This window comes from Onychostruthus taczanowskii, unplaced genomic scaffold (genome assembly GCF_017590055.1).
Source record: "Onychostruthus taczanowskii isolate IOZ18803 unplaced genomic scaffold, ASM1759005v1 scaffold24, whole genome shotgun sequence".
Classification (NCBI taxonomy): Eukaryota; Metazoa; Chordata; class Aves; order Passeriformes; family Passeridae; genus Onychostruthus; species Onychostruthus taczanowskii.
Window position 1 is genome coordinate 3,890,086 of NW_024499684.1, and position 7,332 is coordinate 3,897,417.

General features: G+C 52.5%; 1 protein-coding gene and 1 non-coding gene across 2 annotated transcripts in view; both read left to right on the forward strand.

Annotated features, from left to right (window-relative positions):
- The first annotated feature begins 6,976 nt into the window (after positions 1-6,976).
- Positions 6,977-7,049, forward strand: TRNAV-AAC. The gene has a single exon. It is a non-coding gene; the product is annotated as a tRNA-Val (tRNA).
- A 121-nt stretch (positions 7,050-7,170) lies between these two features.
- MYNN (myoneurin) overlaps positions 7,171-7,332 on the forward strand; it is an 11,759-nt gene continuing 11,597 nt past the window's right edge. The window contains exon 1 of the mRNA XM_041405945.1: positions 7,171-7,291. The gene's annotated coding sequence lies outside the window, so the exon portion shown is untranslated. The remainder of the gene's footprint in view (positions 7,292-7,332) is intronic.

Here is a 7,332-nt window from a genome sequence, read left to right on the forward strand (position 1 = left end):
ATCTTAAAATGCCATTGGCCCAAGTTAGGAGCAGGCCTCTGCATCCTGAGAACTGTAAATGCAGGAGGGGAAAGCCGTGCCCCAGGTGCCTGAGCACAGCCATGAAACGCAGAGCTGTGCCTGGAAAATGGACCTGACCCGAGCCACGGGCAGGGCAGAGTCACCCAGCACAGCACCGGCAGCCAGAGAGGCTCTCCCAGACTCTCCTGCCAGAGGTTCAGCGCTTCCTAGGGTTGGTTTTTCCAAATTTCTGATGGATAAAACAACTTCCCAGCTGGGGTGTGTTGAGCTGAATGCAGAGAACTGGGCAAAGAAGGCACAAAAAGTTGTTATATTCTTACACAATCCTTAGTCCATGGGTTTTAGTATTTACAAAGATTTGATTGCATGTCTTCACTCTACCATTAAATTACTTATGTATAAATAATTGAGACATATGCTTCTTTCATTCCTTTGCCTGATAAATATCCTTAGATACCACATCCAACCACATTTTGAAGGTACCCCTTGTTGAGGCAATCTAAAAACAGAATGAGGGTAGGGTTCTATTAATGTTTGCCAGACCTGTCGGAGGTTAAACAGCCTTTGAATTAAACCATTCTTTACTCTTTGATAATTATTATTATTTTTCCTTAAGACACTTTTTGTTGCCTCATAAGCAAGGTCAACTTGAACTGTTTTGTTGGACTCAGTATCTCAGTACAACGTTAACTCTGCTTGTGCAGTTCTTACACACTGTGTGTGCCATCACCTCTGCCAACAACTTTGGGAAGTTTTTAGCAGAATTCTCAGTAAGTGAAAAATCTCCACCTTTTCTGTTGGTCATTTCAAATACACGGCAAAGCATGCTTTAAATTTGCACAGTCACAGTAACTTGTGAATCTATACTTGTACATCTTCACAGTCCTTTTACACTGATTTAAATCTTCCTTGCTTTGTTTGTCGTGCACTGACACATCGCATCCAGCCCAAACAACCACGACTGTTTTTAAACTAATGCAAGAAATCTAAAACCTGCACTGGGAACAGATTAATGAAAGCAGTGTAAGATAAAATCCTGCTGCTTTCATGCAGGGGAGTGAAAAGGGGCAAGGCATTGAGAGGAGGCTGAAAGCAGAGGCCAGGGTAGAGGCAGGAGTGAGCGCAGCTCAGCACCGCGCCTGCCACACAGCCCCACAGCTGGAACCAGCCCGGCCCAGAGCTCATCCCAAGAAAAGAGCCTTGGAAATGCGCTAATGGGGGAGGAGTGCTCGTCCCTCGGGGACCCCAGGTCTGTCAGCTCCCAAAACGCCCTCAGAGCTGTTTGCACAGCACTGTGATGCTGCCCCTCCTGTATCCCACCAGTCCTATGGGATCCCCTAAAGGATTTCATCCATGCTCGGCTGACTTTTTTTTTTTTTTCTTTTTCTTTTTTTTCTCCTAGGCTCTGAGGCCGAGAGGATCAGTTTTCCCACAGGGACAGAAAGCTCTGGGGTGTTCAGAATCAGCACACCAGAAGATGGCCATGCAGAAGGAAGGCAGCCCCAGGCACACAGGGTGACTGACCTGGAACGGCAACAAGTGCCCACTTAAACACTCCTGAGCCAGCTGTCCTTCTAAACTCAGCCCAAACATCTGCTACAGGACCTCCTGATTCCTGGGCACTCCGTAAGTCACCCAGGATGTGCAATCCCAAACCCCAAACCGACAGAACGTGAACCTCAAAAATGCCCTTTCAGAACTCTACTGAGCACAAGAGAGCCTCTTCTCCCAAACATAAACAGCGTTTAAAAAATATTCTGAAATTTAACAAATCCGGATATATTAAGATGAGCACTGGCATCCTGGGGGAAGAAAATTGACTTAATGCCAGGTGATAGAAGACAGAGCTGCTGCTGGGGCAGGAAATTACTGCTGGCTGCCAGGTGACTTTTTTTCCTATCTGCGCTGAGGAGAGACATTGAATACAATTCCTTTGATACACTTGCAAATTGTTTAAAACACTTCGGGAGTGAAAGAGCTGAGAGCTTCTGTTGGCAGTGCTAAAATGCCACATTAGCACGTTTTTTCGGCCTGTTTCACCGGGGCAGGTAGGGCAGCTGGGCGGGCTGCTCAGAAGCAGTAGCAAGCTGTAACTACAGCTCCGATTGCTGTCCTCTCTGCAACAATGTCACGTTGCAGTTTTCCTTGCTACCATAAATAAATGGAAACAAAAGTATACCACGTTCTGAGTTTCTCAGCATTTTCTCTCCGACACGAGGATCTGCAGGGCACATACTTTTTTTATGAGCACAGAAATTTGGCAGTTTCAGCTTACAGCTCCTTTCAGAAGGGGCAGCTAAAAAAATAATTTTAACTGCTACTAAACCAGGTATATTTAGAAGACAAGACTTCTTTTCAGAGAGACAATTGTAAGTAAAGTAGAGTTTCATTTGAAAAACCATGTCCTAAGCACACTAAATATTTTGGCTCTGCATGTTTAGTTGAGAGTCTGAAATGAAGTATTTGATGCTAAGTGAAAGCTGTTGCTTGGAAACAAGATAAAACAGTGAAAACAATTGTTTGAACTAAGAAAGAACATTACCATCAGCAGAGCCAAGGCTAGTTTTAGCTGGATCAGATTTATTAAGCAAATTCAGATTCCAGTACCAGAAAGGCCCTACATATCTTCAAGTGTGTGGGGTCAGCCTCTCCTTTTTCTGTTTATTCTGGCCGCGGAAGGTTTCTTTCAAACAGAATAAAAAAAAAATAAGTACCCAAGTTCACTTCCATCCTCTGTGCAAAGAAAAAGCCAGGAGGCCACAAGATGGCACTGGTCAAACGCTCAGGATATTAACGGAGCATCAGTAAATGAGCGCTGATGATGCCCAAGCCCGGTTTGTAGGGCTGTGTCTGCGTCCCACACGTGTGCCCGCAGGTCTGGTGAGCCTTCTGTAAGTGCCTGATGCCAGAAATACCAAAAAGGTGTTTTTGGTATGGTCAAAACTAACAGCAGAGGTAACTGAGCAAACAATTCCTGTGATGGTGGTGGCACAGGATGGGCCCTGGGCATTCCTCATCAGCAGACAGTGCTGGGGCTCAGCACTCTGCAGGCAAGTTTGGTGCAGTGCCCTGGCACACAGTGGGCAAGTTTGGTGCTGTGCTCCTGGCACTAAAAAGGCAAGTTTGGTGCTGTGCTCCTGGCACTAAAAAGGCAAGTTTGGTGCTGTGCTCCTGGCACTAAAAAGGCAAGTTTGGTGCTGTGCCCCTGGCATAAAGCGGGCAGGTTTGGTGCTGTGCTCCTGGCACTAAAAAGGCAAGTTTGGTGCTGTGCTCCTGGCACTAAAAAGGCAAGTTTGGTGCTGTGCCCCTGGCATAAAGCGGGCAGGCTCGGTGCTGTGCCCCTGGCACACATTGTGGAATGCAGTGCCCTGGCACACAGTGGGCAAGTTTGGTGCTGTGCTCCTGGCACTAAAAAGGCAAGTTTGGTGCTGTGCTCCTGGCACTAAAAAGGCAAGTTTGGTGCTGTGCCCCTGGCATAAAGCGGGCAGGCTCGGTGCTGTGCCCCTGGCACACATTGTGGAATGTTTCTTCATGGCAGTGCCAAAGCCTGAGCGCAGGGAGAGGAATTGCTAAGGGAGGACAAGCCACAGCACCTTTCCCCTCACAATCCTCGCTCCACACTGCAGCGAAGTATTTGTCCCCAGCTCCCCGTGCCCTCTCTTTCACGTTTTCACAAATTCAGCTCCTTGCCGCCGAAATCCACGAGTAAAACCCAACATTTCTTGAACTCGATGAATAAAATTCAGCACTCCTGGAGCTTCCATCACGCATGGCTCTCCTAGGTAGAGATCTGGGTGGGCGCATCCCTCCCACCGCCCGCACTCCGAAAGCAAATCTCGGCGGGCACCGAAGCTTCGGGGGCTCCCTTCGGGCCCAGCAGAGCCGGGAGCCGCCTGGGTACCCCCGGAGGGGAGCGGCCGGACCCTCCCGGGGATGGGGAGGTTTGGGGGTGTCGGGGCGGCGCCGACCGCGCACCCCACGGCTCGGGGGGCGGCGGCTGCTCAGCGCCCAGCGGCGCCGCGCCCGTGTTGCTCTGCTGGGGCCCTCTGCTCCCGGCCGCCGCCGAGGCTGACAGAGACGAACTCTTCGCGGCGGCAGCGGCGCTGAGCCCGCCGACCGCGGCCTCCACGAGGGGCGAGGGCGGGAGCATCCCCTGATGCGGGGAAGGGGCAGGGATCCCAGGGCGGGCCGGGGTGTGGATCCCCCTCGCTGGCTTTTTTTTTTTGAGGCCGGAACTCTTTTCCCCCACCCCCTTTCCCTGAGCCGCTTCCTTTGCCCGCTGAAAGTCAGCGAGTAAAACAGCGGGAGAGCGTGAGGGGCGCGGCCGCCATTAGGGTTAGTTGGCCATAGGGCCTGCCCACCCCGGCACGGGCCGTAAAGCGCCGCGCCCGGCCTCTTATACCCCGCGGCCACGCCCTCCATGTTTCGATTGGTTAGAGGGGCGCCTCCTCCGCTGCCATTGGCTGCGATGGGGTTATGGGGCGGGGCGCGGCGCGTGGCGGGAGTTTGGAACGCGCCGCGTGCTCGCGGGAGCGCGCCTGGAAGGGAGCGCGCCTGGCTTTTGCTTTCGCTTCCCCGCCGCGGGTCGGGGTCCGGGAGACGCGGGCTGGGTCTGGGCCAGGACCGGCCAGCCGGGCCTGGCCCTTGCAGCAGGGTTTGGGGACCGGCTTCAGGATTTGGAGACGGCTGCCTGCTGCTCCTGAGCTGAATTCAGCGGCCTGAGCCTGCGTTTGTGCCCACCCCGTGCCACATGAGCATCCCTGAATGAGGAACCAGGCCAGTCCTCTCCCTCCATTCCCCCCAAGCAGGGCTGTGCCAACCCCAGCACCCCCTCCTCCCCCTCCCATGCTGTGTTGGATGATGGTTTTATTCATCTCTGCCTGACCTCTCTTTGTGCAGGGCGGATGCTCCCTGCGGTGCTCCCTGGAGCATTCACCTCAAACCCCTCTGCTGCCTCCTCTTCTTCAGAGAGGCTTTTGTGTGTTTGCTTTCCCACCCTGAGATTTCCATGGAAAAGCAAGGAGTTTTGCAAATGCAAGGGAGTGTGAAACAATAGCGTAGAGCTCTTGGTTTTCCCAACTTTAGTCGTACATATGATGTGCAGGATTGGGTTGGTAAAGAGCCTCTTTTAAAAAAGCATTTCATATCTGTTCAGAAAGATGTATTCACTGACTAAGAAGGAATAAATTGTGCTAGATGTTATGATTTTTACTGGTGTGCTACAGACACAGGCTTCTCCCTGCTTGCTCCCAGGTAGCTGTAATCTTGGATTCTTTTCCAGAAAGTGTTAAGGAAAATCTGTTATAAAAATGCATCTATTTTAGAAACACTTTCTGTGCCCTGTGTTAGGCTCAGCCTCCCTGTACTGTGTCACACTAATCTGCATGGGCTGGACATCACCGAGGGAAGTGAGGAACCTTCTGAAATCCAAACTGAAATCCAATCTTTCTGAAGTCCAAACTGAAATCCAATCCCTCTGAAGTCCAAATGAAATCTTCCGAGGAGAAACTCTGACTTTCACCTCAACACCTGGGCCCATGTATTCAGTTTAATTCCAGGGGAGAGGCTGCCAGAAGATACAAGAAAGGACTGGAGTGGAAGTCCTCATGCCAACATGAGGATGATTCATTCATGAAAGATTTGGAGCAGAACTTGCCTATCTCTGGCAGCTCTGTGCCAAAATCAGGAGGGTGGAAGTGGTTTTCAGGACAATTGAACCCTTGATTCATAATGTCATGGAAGGTGGAAAGTTTTTTCCACATTGCTGGGATTCTTAGTCATCCCTTCCTTAAGCCTGGGGCACACATAAATAATTTTTCTTTAATGCTTTGTACAAGCAGCTCCTGAGCTCCTGTGACTTGTGAAGTGCCACTTTCAGAATCCATGTTACATGATCTGAGAGCTCACAGCTGTCCAAAAACTGGAAAATACCAGGGGGAAAGCAGCAGCCTTCAGGGATTGGTGTCACTGATTGTCACCGTGGGTGACACCGTGACTGGAGTCTGTCACACAGCCTGTGCTGAGACCTGGACACAGAGTGGGGGCACAGCTGGGCTGGCACACAGAGCTGGCACGGCAGCCTGCCCAGGGGAGAGCTCTGCCATTTCTTCCCCACAGCCTCCCTTTTCCCCAGGACACGACAATCCCACGCTTTTCTGGATAAGTACAGGAATCAGAAAAATGCAGTGGTATTGGGCAAGCACTTTTCCACCCCAGTCTCCATGGCAACACCAGCATCACTGATCTCTCACCAACATATTTGGTCAAGGTATGTTGGGGATGTCCCAGGTAAAGGACATTGGAAATGTGTACACTTCAATTTTGTGTTTTGTTTTGAAAAAATGCTGGGAATGCATTTGAGCTGTTCACAATTCAGGCAACTCCATCTCCTTGGAGAAGGCTATAGGATGTCTCTTTCCACCAGCTGGAGTATGGCTCATGTTAACCTCTGCAAAGAGTGGCAAAACCACATTCCCTTCTGTAGCTTCTCCTGTTATTTCAGTTCCTGGTGCACTAGAAAATCCAGGAGGATTAGTCACGTCCCCATTCTCCAGATCCAGCTCTGGCGAGAGGCCCGCGGAGCAGACCCTGCCGGGTGTCACAGGCTCCGTGCCCAGCTCCCAGCTCTCCCGTCCGCTGGTTCATCACGGCCCTGCCCTGCCAGCAACGCCAGACTTTTCCTTCTCCTTGAAATGTCTGGTTCCCACCGGTGCTGCCGCTCCTGGTGTGCGTGGAGAGCGCCGGGCACACCTGGGGAGACCCGCACTGGGGCGCTGCCGGGGACAGGAGGCCGGGGGAGGCTGCGGGTCCCGGGGGCGTTTGGCGGGGTGCAGATCCCGGCTGAGCGCGGGGGTCCGGGAGCGGTGCGGGGCAGGAGGGGTGGCGGAGGTCGCGGAGGGGACAGGGCGGGGTACAGTACCATTAGAGCTATAACTGGAAAGCGCTCCCCAGCGGAGTTTCCGTAGTGTAGTGGTTATCACGTTCGCCTAACACGCGAAAGGTCCCCGGTTCGAAACCGGGCGGAAACACCAGCCGTGGCGGCTGTTTTTTTCCTTCCTCCAGTGGTGCTCTCGGCTTCTCAACCTCAGAGCCAGAGTTATTTTATTTAAAGCCGCGGCGCGCCCTGGCAGGAATGTTAAACCCGTTTTATTTCGCAATTTCGCGAGCCGCCCCCGGCGCGGAGGCCGGAACTCGCGTCCCGGAAGCGGCTGCGGCGTCAGCGGGACATGGCGGCCTGAGCGCAGCCCTCAGCTCTCTCTCCGCTCCGCAGGTGCGCGGCGGCCGCGGCGCTCGGGCCGGGCCGGGGGGCGC